The 17,521-nt window shown below is 38.0% G+C and overlaps 1 protein-coding gene and 1 long non-coding RNA gene across 14 annotated transcripts in view; both read left to right on the top strand.

Moving 5' to 3' along the window:
- SUGCT (succinyl-CoA:glutarate-CoA transferase) overlaps positions 1–17,521 on the top strand; it is an 861,197-nt gene that overhangs the window by 188,061 nt on the left and 655,615 nt on the right. The window lies entirely within an intron of this gene.
- The window catches only part of LOC139182612 (uncharacterized), a 63,584-nt gene continuing 53,875 nt past the window's right edge, over positions 7,813–17,521 (top strand). Inside the window, exon 1 of the long non-coding RNA XR_011566124.1 lies at positions 7,813–10,111. This is a non-coding gene — a long non-coding RNA (uncharacterized lncRNA). The remainder of the gene's footprint in view (positions 10,112–17,521) is intronic.

The raw sequence follows: 17,521 nt of genomic DNA, 5'->3' as shown, positions 1-17,521 counted from the left end.
GAATTAAGTATATTCTTTTAGCCCAGATATAGTATCATTGATATACAAAGTGCTTTGTCATCTGATTCAGTAACAACAAGGTCCATCTTCCAGTGTGTTCTGAAAGTTTGGCACACTTCTCTTCTTATTTTAGCATGATGGGTATCCACTGGTAATAAAAAAGATCATGGTAAGGTAATTCACATGACATTTGAAATGCCGTTATGACTGAGCCACTGTGATTCATAGTACACCAAACAGGTGTGCAAAGCAGTGAGAGTGTGGCCTCTATCACACCAATAAACTTTTTAAAAATTTTTTATATTTTTATTGAAGTATAGTTGATTTACAATGTTGTGTTAGTTTCTGGGGTACGGCAAAGTGATTCAGATATATGTATATATCCAAATATCAGCAATATCAATATAGTCTTTATATATATGTATATATATAAATTCTTTTCCATTATGGCTTATTACAAGTTATTAAATATATTTCCCTCTGCTATACAGAAGGACCATATCATTTATTTTTAGACATAGTAGTTTGCATCTACTAATCCCAAACTCCTAATTTATCCTTCTTCACACCCTTTCCTCTTTGGTAACCATAAGTTTGTTTCCTATGATTGTGAATCTATTTCTGTTTTGTAAATAAGTAGATTTGTATCATATTTTAGATTCCACATATAAGTGATATCACATGGTATTTGTCTTTGACTGACTTCACTTAGTATGACAATTTCTAGGTCCATCCATTTGCTGCAAATGGCATTGTTTCATTCTTTTTCATGGGTGAATAGTATTCCATTATATACATTTTATATATATATATATACACACACATACCACATCTTCTTTATCCATTCATCTGTTGATGGACACTTAGAAAACCACCAAACTTTTGTAGTGCAAAAGCAGACATAGATGTAATCAGATGAGCTAGTCTGTGTTCTAAAAAAACTTCATGTATATATACTGAAATTTGAATTTCATATAATTTTCATCTATTATGAAATGTTATTTTTCTTTTGATGTTAAAAACCGTTTAATATGTAAAGATAATGCTTCTTTGTGGTCATATGATAATGGGCAGCAGTTGGATTTGGCTTTCAGGCTATTGTGTATGATCTATGGTAATTAGTATGATTCTCAGTTGCTCAGTCATGTCCAACTCTTTGCAACCCCATGGAGTGTAGCCTGCCAGGCTCCTTTATCCATGGGATTCTCCAGGCAAGAATACAAGAGTGAGTTGCCATTCCCATCTCCAGGGAATCTTTCTGACCAAGGGATCTAACCTGCATCTCCTACGTCTCCTGTATTGGGTGGTAATTAGTATTGCGTTGGCCAAAAAGTTCCATAACAGCTTATGGAAAAACTCAAATGAACTTTTTGGCCAACCCAGTAGTATCTCAGAGACACTGAAAAATACAGACATTTAGGTCCTGCCTTAAGAATGGGCAAATAAAGTTCAGAAACCCTGGTTATATTGTTTACCATCAAATCCCCAGCACGTAGTTGCTCAGTAAGTATTTTTTTTTAGTAAGTACATGATAGACAATTTCTGGCCTATAATAAGCCTATGAAGGTCTATTAGATGAGTGAAATTAATCAGTGATTACTGTATATCTTATCTAAAGATAGTGAGATTAAAATGAATTGTTTAATCTTAGAGATGTTAAAATAGAGAGGCCAGCCCCGAGGAGCATGAAGTGTTTAGTAGCTGGGGATCATTTTGGTTAGGTTACTAATTTATGTAATAATAACTGAAGAGCATATTATTTTGGTTAATTCAGGCGTGAGGGAGGAATTAAATTCTTTAAAAAAGTTGTGCAGAAAAAAATGAAAAAGTTTTTGATAAGGCAAGATTTTTAAGCCAAGAAGCTAGTAGCTATTGCATTTTTCAGAAGGGTGAACTCAGTGCATTTTAGTTATTTTAATATGCTAGACTATTTAACTAAAGTTCCCCCTCCCCAATGAATATATACTTCCAAGAATCTGGTTTGTATCTGCGTGCGTGCGTGCTAAGTTGCTTCAGTTGTGTCTGACTCTTTGTGACCCTGTGGACTGTAGCCCGCCAGGCTCCTTTGTCGATGGGATTTTCCAGGCAAAAATCCTGAAGAGGGTTGCCATTTCCTCCTCCAGGGGATCTTCCTGGCCCAGTGATTGAACACCCATCTCCTGTGTGTCTTTGACATTGCAGACTGATTCTTTACTGGTGAGCCACCTGACAAGCTCCCTGGTTTGCTCCAGGGACAGTGGGACATACGATTGTTAAGCAGAGGTACATTTTGTAGTACATTTTCGAACTCATTTAGGCTGCACTCAGATAAAGAACTTGGTAAGATTTTAAGTATCCTCTTTGGCATGGGCTATGTTCCATGAATATGCACCATTTTATTGACTTGAAGGCATTTCTCAGTCCAGCAGCCTTAACCTTGTATTCTGTCACTTATTAGGGAAAGATTGGATGTGACATGGCAATATTAAGTATAAGTTTTGTGTTCGGTTTATTTTTCTGCTGTAAAGGTGGGATACTGGCTTTTTCACATCCTAACTGTACTATTGTAGTCTGTGCTTACCCTTCCCTAGCCTTGGTTTCTTCCTCTGAGCAGTTGTAATATGATCTGTTTGAGAGCTTGATTGTGGAGATTAAATGAGACAATACGTGTCAACTGCTGAGCGCAGTGCTTGGAGGATGGTAATAGTGGCTGCTATTTATATTAAGAGACAAATTTCATACTTTAATATTTCTTAATTTAAGATGACTAGGTGACTGTTGACACTGCATAATCCAAGTTCATTATGGACAGAGTGAACAGTAACTACTTACAAATGTTGGCTGAAATGAACTCCAGCCCTTTCATATCCACAGGGTAGACCATGGGTCTGCTGTGCATGTGTGTGCAAGATTTCTTTTTAACAACTATTTTTCTTGTATCCTAACTTTGCTTAAAGAGGGTTAAAGCAAGTTTCGTTAATGAGATTTGTGAGGACTACAAGGGCTATTATTCATTCATCATTCATTGTTTATTTCAACAAATACTGAACACTTACATGTGGCAAGCATGGGCAATCATGAAGAATTGTCTCTGCTCCTGAGGCACTCAGTCATAGCGGGGAATAGTCAAGTTAGTGATTGATGCAGTAAGTAGAGTAAGTGCGTGGTGATATGGCCATGAACGGGAAGGGACACCTGGTTTGGGAGACTAGAGAATATTTTTCCAAAGAAAGAAATTTCTGTTAAAGTGAGATAAAGGGATGATGAGGGGATTGGACCAGCCACAGAGGGAGCAGTGAAAGCATCTGGAGCGGCTTGTAAGGGCCTTGTAAACCAAATGCAAACACTATCCTCAGGGCAGGAAGGAGCCTCTGAAAGATTTTAAGTACACACAAAACATTTGTGTTTAGAAATATAGTTTTGGTAGTGCAGACCAAGTAAGGATTTGTGGGCAAGGAGACCAGTTAAGAGGCTGCCATGGTACTCCAGGCAAGAGAACATGGTGGCCATGGGGATGAAGAGCAAGTAAACAGATTTATGATCTCTTTAACAGTTAGAATTGATGTTACTTAGCCAATCATGAGGATGAGGATGTGAAAGATGGAAAATTAAATCATAATTCCCCAGTTTTTTAATTTAGCCACTGGGTGGGTGTTAGGGCCATTTAGTGAGAGGAAGAGCAGATTTAGTCTGGGTACATGGGGAAATGATGAATTCTTTAGCAGGCATATATATATATATATATTTTTTTTTTCCTTTAGTGCTTTTGAGACCTTTAAATTGAGGCCCCCCCACCGCAACACCCAGTGTCTGTAGTTTAGAAAAGACGTGCTTACATATGTTCCATTTCCCAGGAGGCAGTATTATCAGTTTTTTGCGATATGAACAAAGCACAGGTTCTTCACTCCTCAAAAAAGAGAAAGAAAATTAGAAAAATCTAGGAAGAAATGATTTAAACTTTAACATATTTTAAAATTTTGTGTCAGTTAAATAAAAGTTTATCTTGTGGTTTAGTGGTTGTTTTATCTCTGGCTCCTGAAGGTGGTGGGAACTAGAGATACAGATTTGTGAGTTATTGGAATAAGGATGATAATTAAAATAACTAAGTGAATGAGATTATTGAGGGGGTGGTGGGATGAAGAGCATAATTTTATTTCCCAACTGCACATTAGAATTTGGAGACATTAAAAAAAAATCCTAATGCTTAAGAACCACTACCAGAAATTCTGACTGAATTGCTATAGGCTGACATTGGCTTAGAGAGAGAATAGATCCCAGTAAAGAATATGGAAGACCACAACATTTAAGGATCAGGCCAAAGAGGAAAGTTAAGACAGCTGGGCTGCCATGGAGTTCAAGGAAACTGCTCTCCAGGCACGTCAGATCTACCTGCATCATGTATGCTTGTTTCAGATAACAGAAGTTCAGGAACCAACCAACCAACCAATCATCATAGATCTCCAAAGTCTCCATCGCTACCAACTAAAGTGCTCCTCCTGGGATGTATAAGGATGAAAATGACTGCTATGGTTAAAGATTCTGGTACTAAATTTGCATGCCAGAGAAGGTAGCTTGGGAAAGGTATTGATATATGTATCTGCTCTCTCTCTCTCTCCATCCATAAATATATTTATCTTTATTATAGTATAGTGGCTGTAGTAGAGTGTATAGCATATAGCTATTAGTATTAACAGTGATCATATTAAACATAGGAGAAATGCTGAAAGTAGAAACTTGAGCCTGGAAGCAACAATGTAGTTAAAAAAAATTTATATAAAATTCATATGCCATAAAATCCATTCTTTAAAAATGTATAATTCAGTAGTTTTTAGTGTATTCACAAGGTTATATAATTATCAGTACTACCTAATTCCAGAAAAAATTGTAATTTTGACTTGTGTGGTAGGATGAGAATTTGCTTTTAGTCATTCTATTTGTAAAATATAATTTAGTCTAATAGTATATGAAAACAGTTTCAGTTTTAAAAAATACGAAGCAAAAATGTAAAAAAACCCTAGTCTATTAAAACAACTCTGGCACTAAGATATTTACTAATAGTAACTGCTACTGCTGCTGCTCAGTCGCTTCAGTCGTGTCCGACTCTGTGCAACCCCATAGACGGCAGCCCCCTAGGCTTCCCCGTCCCTGGGATTCTCCAGGCAAGAACACTGGAGTGGGTTGCCATTTCCTTCTCCAATGCATGAAAGTGAAAGTGAAGACGCTCAGTCGTATCCGACTCTTAGCGATCCCATGGACTGCAGCCTACCAGGCTCCTCCGTCCATGGGATTTTCCAGGCAAGAGTACTGGAGTGGGGTGCCATTGCCTTCTCCATTACTAATAGTAAATAAACCCACTAAATAACATAAAAAAACTCACCACTCTTTTTAAAAATTTTATTTTGTTCTCTAGTGCTAAGACCTTGCTCCTAGTGCAGGGGGCTTGATCCCTGTTCGGGGAACTGAGATCCCACACCTGGCAACTAAGACCTGGTGCAGCCAAATAAATAAATTAATTAAATATTTAAAGAATTACATTTAAAAATGTTATTTTACTTCCATACAGTGAGAACCAGCATCATTTGCCGTTAATAGTAGGTAAGAATCAAAATAAATGTAATGGAAATTAATAATGTAAATTTAAGTAAGGCAAAGATATTTCTCCTTCAGTTCAGTTCAGTTCAGTTCAGTTGCTCAGTCGTGTCCGACTCTTTGCGACCCCGTGAACTGCAGCACGCCGGGCCTGCCTGTCCATCACCAACTCCCGGAGTTCACTCAGACTCATGTCCATTGAGTCAGTGATGCCATCCAGCCATCTCATCCTCTGTCGTCCCCTTCTCCTCCTGCCCCCAATCCCTCCCAGCATCAGAGTCTTTTCCAATGAGTCAACTCTTCGCATCAGGTGGCCAAAGTATTGGAGTTTCAGCTTTAGCATCAGTCCTTCCAAAGAACACCCAGGGCTGATCTCCTTTAGAATGGACTGGTTGGGTCTCCTTGCAGGGACTCTTAAGAGTCTTCTCCAACACCACAGTTCAAAAGCATCAATTCCTCGGTGCTCAGCTTTCTTCATAGTCCAACTCTCACATCCATACATGATCACTGGAAAAACCATAGCCTTGACTAGACAGACCTTTGTTGGCAAAGTAATGTCTCTGCTTTTGAATATGCTATCTAGGTTGGTCATAACTTTCCTTCCAAGGAGTAATCATCTTTTAATTTCATGGCTGCAGTCACCATCTGCAGTGATTTTGGAGCCCAGAAAAATAAAGTCTGACACTGTTTCCACTGTTACCTCATCTATTTCTCATGAAGTGATGGGACCAGATGCCATGATCTTCGTTTTCTGAATGTTGAGCTTTAAGCCAACTTTTTCACTCTCCTCTTTCACTTTAATACCTCTCAAATCTCCCCTCTTATGTTCACTTACCTCCATCACTGCTGCTGCCCTCTGGTCCATTACCTCTCAGAATACTGCAGGTTCTCATCTCCCTTCTTCCTTTTCTGCATCCCAAGCATCAAAGACCTGTTCTTGACCTTGGCTTTCCTGTCTTGCATCACCTATCTTTGCTTCCTTGCCCATCTTTATCTCCCATTATTCTCTTCCTCCTTATTGCACTTTAGATAAATTTCTTTCAGCCTCTAAGCCTTTGTTCCTGCCTTTTTCTCACCTCCCTGGAACACACTCTGCTGCCTCTCTTCATCCAGTAAACTCCTACTTGCCCTTCAGACTGTAATGTCACCTCCTCAGGAAGTCTTCCCTGACCTCAATTCCATGCTTCCTGCCCTTCCCTACTGAGTCAAATCTTCCATTATACAAGTTCAGTCTATATTTATGTATTTATTTTTGAGATTATTTGTTTCATGTTCACGATCTGTGTCAATAGATTATAAATTAACAAGAACAAGAGCTGGACCTGTTTTGTTTATTCTTGTATCCCCCACATATAGTAGAGTCTGGTATACAGTGGGTTCTTAGCACATATTTTCTTGAAAAAAATAAATGAATGAGTAAGCAAATGGACCCACTGTCCTTGATTGGTTGTGTTCTGAGTTCCATGTTCTTTCTTGTTCTATCTGATTGGAATGTTTATCTTATACTGGGACCAATATGATGATTATCTGCAGTTGCCTCAAGTTCAGACCTTCTCTTCACTGGCCACGTATCAATAGCTGAAGGTAGTATCGATTACCACTACTCAAAACTAGGCAACCACAGAATTGAAGTCTATTTTTCCAATTTGGCTGATTTTCAAAATCATCTGGAGACCTTTTCAAAATGAAAATTCCTGGGTTTTAGGCTTACTGAATTAGAACTTTTGGTTGGGGCCTGAGTGTCTGTATTCTTAATGAGTTCTCCAGGTAGTTCATATTCAGTAATACTAACACTGCACTGCAGAGTGGTATTTGGGAACCAATTCTTTGGAAAACTTGGCAAAATGCTTTTTGTTGTAATGCTTTTTGCTTTTTTCCCTCTTTGTTTTGGAGATGGGGTGGAGGGTGAGGAGAGAGTGTGTAACAGAGCATGGTTGAGTGCAGACCTTGGTGAGGATGCTGTTGCTGTGACCCATTAAACCCCACTCCACACCCCTGTTACCAGGCAGTGTTTACTACAGGACCGTTACTGGTCCTCCTCGACCATTTGTTGGCACTTCAGTGAGCCCCTCCCCCAAGCAACCAACTGTCAATGAACAGCGGTTAATGGTCCTGCTTAGCCATTGGTCAGAGCTGCATTGGGCCCCGCCCACAAGCAGCCAACTGTCAGTGAGCAACCGTTAGTAGGGAGATTCAACCGATGGTTGGTGGAATGGCGGTTGTCAGGCTGAGAGTAAGGTAAGAGTTGGATCCCGGCCTTCTACCTGGGGTCCTCCAGCTCATCTGGCCTTGGACCAGTGGGTGAGCTGAGGGAGGGGCCCAGGGAACAGGCTGGGGACTGTGTCCTGCAGAGCTCCAGAGCCCTCAACAAGGCTGTCCACTGACTGGGCCCAGGCCTTGAGGTGATGGTGAAACTCTACCCTATCCCTACCCCTGCGACCTAATGGAAGGGACAACCAGGCTAAGTCACAGTCTAAAGGACTTGGCCCCAGCTGTTTGGGCGGCCTGAGGAGACTGAGGGCTAGATGGGTCCTGGGCAATTGGCTCCCTCGGTGATGACAGCTGGGCAGGGTCTGGAAACCTGGCTCTGAAGGAGCCACCAACTGAGATCTGTCTCCTCTTAGCCAGAACCTGGATCTCAGAGGGTGGAAGTGAGCTTGGGGACCTTGCCCTTTCTTGTCAGAACAGAGAGTAGCATTTGTTTGGTGGAGATTTATATGAACATCATTACCTGACCGTGACCTGACATCAAGTACGAAGAAGTGTGCAACAACTCACCATGCCCGTCCCTCACCTTTTCTAGAAAAGGGCTTTGCCTAAAGCTTTCAAGGAGTTCGAGGTTTTTAAGGCATGAGTCACCTGTCTCCTTGCATGACCCTCAATAAACCTTTCTCTGCTCCAAACTCTGACACTTTGGTATTATTTGGCCTCACTCTGTGTCGGGCACACGAACTTGCATTTCGGTAACAAACAGACTATTATATTTCTTTGGCTTTTGTGGAAAGAAAACAGCTTCTCAGTTGAGTGCTTCCTGAAGAAACTAACTCCCATTTACACATGTAACAATCTCTCTATCACTTTTTCCCTATTTTACACTGTCAGTCTATTCTAGTCCTGACTTCATATGTCCATACTGCAACAGTTTGGCCTGAACTGTCTTACTATTTTATATACATTTTCATCTGGCCACTCATGGAATGCTACAATCAGCCACAGAGAGAAGGAAGTTGAGATGAGGTAGGGCTGTTCCAAGAAATGATTCTGCAGCAGTTCTGGTTTCTAAGAAGGGGGATGGACAGACATCAGCTTCCATCATATTATTTAAGAGAGATAGAAAAGTTAAATCCAATCTGAGTTTAATATCTGTCCAATTATAGTGGGCAGGAAGTGGCAGTAGATGGAGGAGGAATATTGGATGGAGGTCAGCAGGGATTCAAGTGGCCCTAAGGATTATGACTTCAAGGATCAGTTGCAATAGACCCTTGTTATTGTTCAATTACTCAGTTGTGTCTGACTGTGACCTCATGGGCTGCAGCATGCCAGGCTTCCCTGTCCATCACTATCTCCCGGAGTTTGCTCAAACTCATGTCCATTGAGTTGATGCTATCCAACTATCTCATCCTTTGTCGCCTCCTCCTTCTCCAGCCCTCAGTCTTTCCCAGCACCAGGGACTTTTCTAATGAGTCAGTTCTTTGCAATAGACCCCTAGGCTCCTGTGAATTGTGTGAGTTATTCATGTTGGGAACTGGTGAAGTTTGTTGAAAGGACAAAAGAAACTGGAGATATCTAGTAGTATTTCAGCTTGATGGCTGCTTTAAGATGGTTCATGGCCAGGCTATATGTCCCAGTGGGGCGCTGGACTGTGATATTTTGGACAGGTGACAGAAATTCAGTTCAGGGACACGTGGTTCCTGCAACACATGACATTATTCAAACACAGGATACTGCAGCTAAACTGGGAGCAGGGAAGGTAACACACCCTGGGCACCTTGCATCCTGAATTTAGAGCAGTCTGCAAATATCCAACTCTGCCCATTAGTGGGAATGGAGCTTCTGATCTTTTGATCAACTGATCTTCTGATCAACTTCTGGGGTTGATTCTCACAGGCACAGCAGAGCTGAATAGTAGAAAGCTGTCCCATCACACTTGCCTTCTTTCCCTTCAGCTTAATTAGAAAAGGGTACCTAGAAGAGGTAGGTAGAAAGGGAAGAAGAAAATAATAATAGTTTTTGCAAAAGTCAGGGAAGGATCAGTTTTAAAGACCCAGTTTCCTTTTGGTTCTTTCTCTGAATTTTTTTTACTTTGTTTACTGAGTTGCCCCAACCAGAAACATTGTGGTCAGTCTTGAATTCTCTTCCTCCACTTCCCCTATCCTTACCAGGTATTGATTGTACCACTGAAATTCTGTGAAATCTCTCTCTTCTCTCCTGCCCTTAGCTGTTCTCTGCCTCCTCTGGTTCCTCAAAGTTTTCCTTCTATACCAAAAATATGAGTGTCACTATCCAGCTCAGAAGGCTTCAGCATTTCCTTCTGACAAATAAGGTAAATATTTATGGAATATTTCTTAGTGTTTCTGTATGCAGCCAACCCTCATTATTCATGGACTCTGTACTGTGAATTTGCCTACTTGCTAAAATGTGTTTGTAATTCCTCAGTCAACACTTTCTTGCTTTCATGGTCACTTGTGCACAGAGCAGAAGAAGACTTGCCACCTGTCAGGCACGTTCCCAGCTGAGGACAAACCCAGTGATGCTCTCCCTTCTTGTGTTAGCTCTCATATGTAACCTAGTGTTCGTCCAGTGGTCTATTTATTATTGTGGTTTTCACATTTGTGTTCTTTCTCGTGACTTTGCTGTTTAAAAACAAGGACCCCAAGTATAGTGCTAAAGTGCTGTGTGGTGTTACTGTGTTCCAAAGTACAAGAAGCTTGTGACTTACAGAGAAAATACATGTGTTAGATAAGCTTCGTTCATGCATGACTGATAGTGCTGTTGACTGTGAGTTCAATACTAATGAATTGGTAATGCATTTTAAATAAGGTGTCTTTAAACAGAAATGCACATAAAACAAGGCTATGTATCACTGTAGTGATAAAAATATTGTGACCAGAAGCTCTTAGGAATCTAGCCCTGTATTTCACCCAGGAGAACAGTTATTTTGTAATTTAGTGCTCGCTGCAACTTTATAGAATATAACTTACTGCAAATAAGAATTGACTGTACAGTGATGAAATTCTTTTACACATGCTATCATCCCTGTTTTACAAATATGGTAAACCAAAACTTAAGGAAGTTAAGTGATTTTCCCAAAGTCCAGTTAGTGATGTACCTGGAACTAGAACTCAGCTCAATTTGGTGCCAGAGTTCATGCCCCTAACCGACAGGTTATGAGATCTAAAAGCCTCAGCATGGCAGATGAGTTCTTCTACTACCTGTCCTTCCCTCCTTTCTAGGCTCCCTTTTTCCGTAACCCCTTCTCTGTAGCAGAGGAGCCATATAGGACAAATTTAATGTCTTGAAAATACCATCTTCCCTCCGGCCTCTCTGCTTTTGGGAATGCTATTTTCTTTGCATATCTTGCTTTCTTATTTAATGTAAATTCATGCTTAATTCTTTTTGCATTTCAGTGCTAACTTTAAAAAGCATGTCCATATTGAAACACATAAAGCAAGTTGCAAAACTGTGTACAGAGTGATGCCCCTGGAATCTGTAGTGCTGATAATTGTGAGAAATCCCTGAGGGCGGAATGAGTCTTCGGGGGAGATTTGCGGGATCATGAGAGGTGCTCCTCTCTGTGCACATATTCCCCAAACTTTACTCAACCTGGAGGATCAGAAGTGTTTCCCTCCATGAGAGATAATTGCTGGGTCTCTGTATATGAAAGTGATTGCTTTATGTATAGCAGAGGCTGCAGGAAGAGCGACACCAAGGGATCATCACCTGCAGAGGTTCTTTTCACTATGCTTAGGGTGGGAGTGAAGGGAACACTGAGAAAGAAAGAAAAAAGAAATGAAGGAAGAAAGGAGGAGGAGGAGGAGCGAGGAGAAAGGGGAGAAGGAGAAGAAGGAGGTGGGAGAGGAGTGGAAAAAATGGAAACAGTGTGATAGAGATGGAGAGAGAGAGCCAGAGAAGTACACAGTGTAGAGGCACCTAGGTGTTAACTGTGCTCAGCTCAGTTTTAAGATTTAGGATAATTTTCATTTCTCTTCTTTTAGCTTCTTGAGATTTTCTAAATATTTCAATAATTTAAGTATATTAGTTTTTAATAAGAAAAATATTTTTATACAGTACCTCAGCTACAATTTGCACTCATGTAAAAAATGTGAGCTCTACATGCTTTAAACTAACAATAACAAGCTTAGTGTTAATTTACTGCACATAGTGTGTTAAACATTCATCTTAATGAACTCTCAGTCACATTGTGCAAGATGTATTATTGTTACTTTACAGGGTGAGAAACTGATGTTCAGAGAAGTTCCATGACTTGCTCAGGGACTAGTGGAACAAATGGCCCGAAACTAAACAGTCCCAACTCAAAAGACCATGGACTTTTATTTTCTGCTAATTATTTCCATTATTAAGAACATCTAGAAAAAATTAACCAGAAAAGAAGATTCCATTTGACCAGTTCTCAGCTGTGACTTATTCAATTTGCATTCTCTCCATGTCTTCCTGACTGTCACTTTCTTTTTATTACTTGAACAGGGTTTATTGCTGCAAATCATAACTGCTCAGTAAATGTTGATTGGTTACTTTCATTGACTACAGAAGTTAAATACATAGGAAGAGACAGGAACTCTCTCTCTTTCTGTATTAAAGCTTTGCATTCAGTGCTTTATTTGATTTGTTATTTTGATTTCTCCTGCAGCTGGTTAGCACATAGATAGTGGTGATGCCAGGTGAGGGGAGAGTTGGAAAGGTTACTGCACAAAAGAAAATCAGTAATGGATTTTAAGGAATGCAGCTGTGAAGTCAGATAAGGCAAAGCATGATTTCCCCTATACTTTAACTTTCTAAGAGTTATTTAAAATATAGAGAAGACAAATTTGTTACATTTTGTTTTCTCTACTCCAGCTAAATGAATGGCTTTGGGAACTTGCCATTTTAAACATTGTTTAAAAATATTATAGAGAAATCTCAGCTATGTACCAGAGATTCATTAAATTTAATATTTTTAAAAAGATGTTTTCAGTCATTAAAGGCTGTTGGTATTGTTTCCTTAGCATTTTACTTGTCACTGCTTAGAGAGAGCATTCAATATTGTGCTGATATTTGAAAAGATTATTTTAAAAAGTCCATTTTATTTCCTGAGGTATAAGAAGAAAATCTTCTGATCTTCTCCTCCCTAATTTAAAAATCATGTTCACAGGAAATTCTTCATAACTCTTTTAAGTAAACAGGAAACAATTATTTGCTTGAGGATGTGTATATATGTATGTTAAAATTAGTATAATTAAGAAGTACAATGTGCTTTTTTTAAAAAAATCAAGATTATGCAACATATCCTTCAAATAAGACCTGAGGCTGTGTGTATATTTTTGACGTGGTCTTACTGACTTGAGGTTTTTATTTACAGTTTTATTTTGGGGTTTTATTTTTCTGATGCTCTTCCTGTTTTCTTACAAGTCCCATAATGAAATAAGAGTTAAAGTGCTGACAAATTCACATGGAGACATTCTTTGTAACATCATCTGTCAGGTGTCTCCCTTAGTCATCTGAAATTTTGAAGACAATCGAGGCCATTACAAAACATCCTGCACATTTTAGACACTACATCTTTAATTAATTAATGTTCAGAAAGCACTTTGCAATTGATGAGTAAAACTGGCTGTTGAAACATGCTGAATGATGAACTCTTTTTGTATTTTTCTCTTATTTCCACACTAAGTGCATTAATCTGACTTTTAAAATTCTGCCATGGCTTGCCTTAAGCACTTTTTTCTTGTGAGCTCTTTTTTAAAAAACATTTTTGTTGGAGTATAGTTGCTTTACAATGTTGTGTTAGTTTCTGCTGTACAGTAATATGAATAAGCTATACATGCACATGTATCTTTGTGCATTATTTAACTTTTGTATAGGGATATCCTCCATAGTTTTACTTCTTCTGTTTTCCTGGTACATATATATTTCTCATCTGGAAAACACCATTTTAGTGTTATTTTAATTCTTAATAGAATTAATTTTTTAATTTGTTGGAAAAATCTGTAATATTATTTGGACAAATAAACCATACATCTATATAAACCTTTAAAGAAATACCTAAAGATCACAGAGAATGCTGTCTAAGAAAAGGGACTATTCTATGAAAAACTCTTATTTATAAGAAAAGTTAATATTTGGCTAAAACCCAGGAACAAATGTGATGGTGAGAAACAGATATGTACTTGATCAAATAACCTTAACAGTTTCAATGCAAGTAATCTAGATATACTGTGCTCTAAGAATTCATAATCTCAAATCCACATCGATTGTCACAAAAGAAGTCGTAGCATACGTATGTACACACAGAGGATTATTAGTTTGCAGGAGCAAAATCTAGGAATCAAGGTTTTTACTGCATGTAAACAACATATCATGTGACTTGACTGTGTATCATAGTAATAATTACTGCTATTAATAAATAATTTCAGATAATTCATAAATGAAAATTAGTAACAGTCAAATCCAAAGGAATAAAACTGTGATACTATAAATTCCTAGATGATGTGATTTAAAATTAGAAAGATTTTTTTCTTCTTTTACTTTGTGTGGAGAAATTGAAGATTCTAGAAATACAGATATTTAATTCTATAGTTTTCCACTTTGTTATAATAGAATAAAATTTATAGTAAATTTAGACCTGTGAAAAATAATCCTAAAGCTTTATAGATTTTATCCTGAAGAGAATTATGAGATTTAAAAATTACTTTTAAGTTAATAATACCCTCATAATTTGAGGATATTCATTTTGATATATGAGAATTTTCAGCAGGAGAGTGTATTCCTAAAGAAGGGATATAATACAAGAAAGTCCTTCAATTCAAATTTGGAAGATACTGAGGACTTACTTTTGTCTATATGTACGTATTTCTGATTGTCCTTGATTTTGGAAGTTGAGTGCCAGTTTATTTTTGTAAATAAGAGCAGAGATAAGCAGGTGATTTGTCTTTGACTCATTCTGTTTGTGGCACATTACTTTTGGAAAGTATATTTTCAGGGGTTTTGACAACTCAGTTTTTAATAGAAATGACTCAATGACAGGAGTAATAGAAATCTATGAGGATGTTTCACACATTCTGTAGATAAAAAGTATTTCCAAGTTCAATTAATTATCATAAGGAGTTCATACAAGTAGGTGAAAGATACTTATATAAATCATTTTATGTCTGCAGTTTATTGGCATATATAACTAGGATCTCTTCTCTATCTTGTCAAATACAAAGATTTTTTGACTTATATATATATATATATATATATATGTTTTTTTTTTTTTTTGCTGTGAAGTAAGACTTGGAATTCTTAGTGAAGCAACCAAGTTACACTGCACCATACTTAGGGATATATAAACTCATAAGGCAAAATATTAATAAAGTGTTGTTAGGCACTTTGCTGGGCAAGTGCTCATACAAAGGACTGAGATAAGAGGAATATTAATTTAGCTCATGAGCAAGAGCCACTTTCTGGAATGAGGATTAGGAAAATCAACACTTATAGTCTGAATTAATATTCGTATGATTCTTTTTAGTTGTATTTTCTGAGTCAACATTCAAAATGACCTTGTGAAGTAGGTGTTATCTTCATTTTATAGATGACACTAAGGTCTAGATATATTAATTTCCTTAAATCATAGATGAACAAATGGATTTATCCCAGAGCTTCTGGTTTCATATTCTTATCTTTCCATCAAGTGGAGACAGAGGCAAAGTATTATTAATCCACATTGAGGAGATCATCACAATTTTAATGGGAGAAGTAGTACTTGAAAGCCTTAAAGGAAAGGCAAAATCTAGATGTGCAGAACCAGGGATATCTCAAACCGAATGAGTGGTCCATGAACTGAATTCAGCCTGCAGATGAGTATGGCATGATAAGTACGGTATTTTTTTAAAAGTCTGAATTTGAACAATTAGGTTGAAGAGTATTTTCTAAACATATGGCTTTTATTAAATAGGTATTTTCTAGTGTGCTGTTTTAATTCCTTAAAAAAAAGTTATATTCTTTTGAGTTATTTTTTAGGTGGTTATCCTGGGGACTGCAATTAATGTTTTAACTTATAAAAATCTAGTTCATATTACTCTGTTTCATGCACTGTAGTGACCTGAATGGGAAGGAAATTCGGAAGGGAGGGGATATATGTATTAATACACATATGAGATTCATTTTGCTGTACAGTAGAAGCTAACACAATATTGTAAAGCAACTATATACTCCAATAAAAATTAATTTAAAAATCTACTTCATGTTAATACTAACTTAATTTCAATATTGGGGCTTCCCAGGTGACACAGAGGTAAAGAATCCACCTGGCAATGCAGGAGACACAGGAGACGTGGGTTCAGTCCCTGGGTGGGGTAGATTCCCTGGAAAAGGAAATGGCAACCCACTGCAGTATTTTTGCCTGGAATTTTTGCATGGACAGAGGAGCCTGATAGGCAATAGTCCATGGGGTTGCAAAGAGTCAAACATGACTGAGTGACTGGGCACACAATTTCAATATTATACAAAACTTTGTGTCTACAACTTCATTTTCTCCCTCTTTTTTAACTCTTTCCTTTTTGTATTTATTTTATTAGGTTTGGAAGGGTAGAGGTTTTATGACCTCACTTCTTTCTTTTTACTGTTTTCTCCTAAAATGACATAGAATTATTTACTTTAAAATAAATAGTAAATGTCCATAAAATGAGAATTTTGGCTTTGGGGAAATCAGTATGTAGCCTTTCTTTTCTGGCTTGCAATAGTAAGGCCAGTTGCTTACTGTGATCACACTTAGTTTGTGCTAATGAAACAATGCTATCTGCAAAAAGATGTATTAATATGTATTCACAATAGGTAGAGTATGGTAGAATGCATTGAGAAGAATGAGAGATAGAATCCACTTTCTTTTACTTCTTTTAGTTCATTGAATCTTTGGTTCTAAAAGAGTCAATTTGATTTTTATGATAGTTTTAAGCTATAGGTCTCTGTGCACCTGAATGTGGCTGGTTAGAATAGTAGTAGTGATAGTAGTGGTAATAGTAGAAACTTTTGATAATACAGAATGGGAAAGACTAGAGAGCACTTCAGGAAAATGAGAGATGCCAAGGGGACATTTCATGAAAAGATGGGCTCGATAAAGGACAGAAATGGTATGGACCTAACAGAAGCAGAAGATATTAAGAAGAGGTGGCAAAAATACACAGAAGAACTGTACAAAAAAGATTTTCACGACCCAGATAATCACGATGGTGTGATCACTGACCTAGAGCCAGACATCCTGCAATGTGAAGTCAAGTGGGCCTTAGAAAGCATCACTACGAACAAAGCTAGTGGAGGTGATGGAATTCCAGTTGAGCTATTCAAATCCTGAAAGATGATGCTGTGAAAGGGCTGCACTCAATAAGTTAGCAAATTTGGGAAACTCAGCAGTGGCCACAGGACTGGAAAAGGACAGTTTTCATTTCAATCCCAAAGAAAGGCAATGCCAAAGAATGCTCAAACTACCGCATAATTGCATTCATCTCACATGCTAGTAAAGTAATGCTCAAAATTCTCCAAGCCAGGCTTCAGCAATACATGAACCGTGAACTTCCTGATGTTCAAGCTGGTTTTAGAAAAGGAAGAGGAATCAGAGATCCAATTGCCAACATCTGCTGGATCATGGAAAAAGCAAGAGAGTTCCAGAAAAACATCTATTTCTGCTTTATTGACTATGCCAAAGCCTTTGACTGTGTGGATCACAATAAACTCTGGAAAATTCTGAAAGAGATGGGAATAT

This window comes from Bos indicus, chromosome 4, assembly GCF_029378745.1.
Source record: "Bos indicus isolate NIAB-ARS_2022 breed Sahiwal x Tharparkar chromosome 4, NIAB-ARS_B.indTharparkar_mat_pri_1.0, whole genome shotgun sequence".
Classification (NCBI taxonomy): domain Eukaryota; kingdom Metazoa; phylum Chordata; class Mammalia; order Artiodactyla; family Bovidae; genus Bos; species Bos indicus.
The sequence above is the reverse complement of the archived record's forward strand: the minus strand, read 5'-3'. Positions and strand labels throughout refer to the sequence as shown.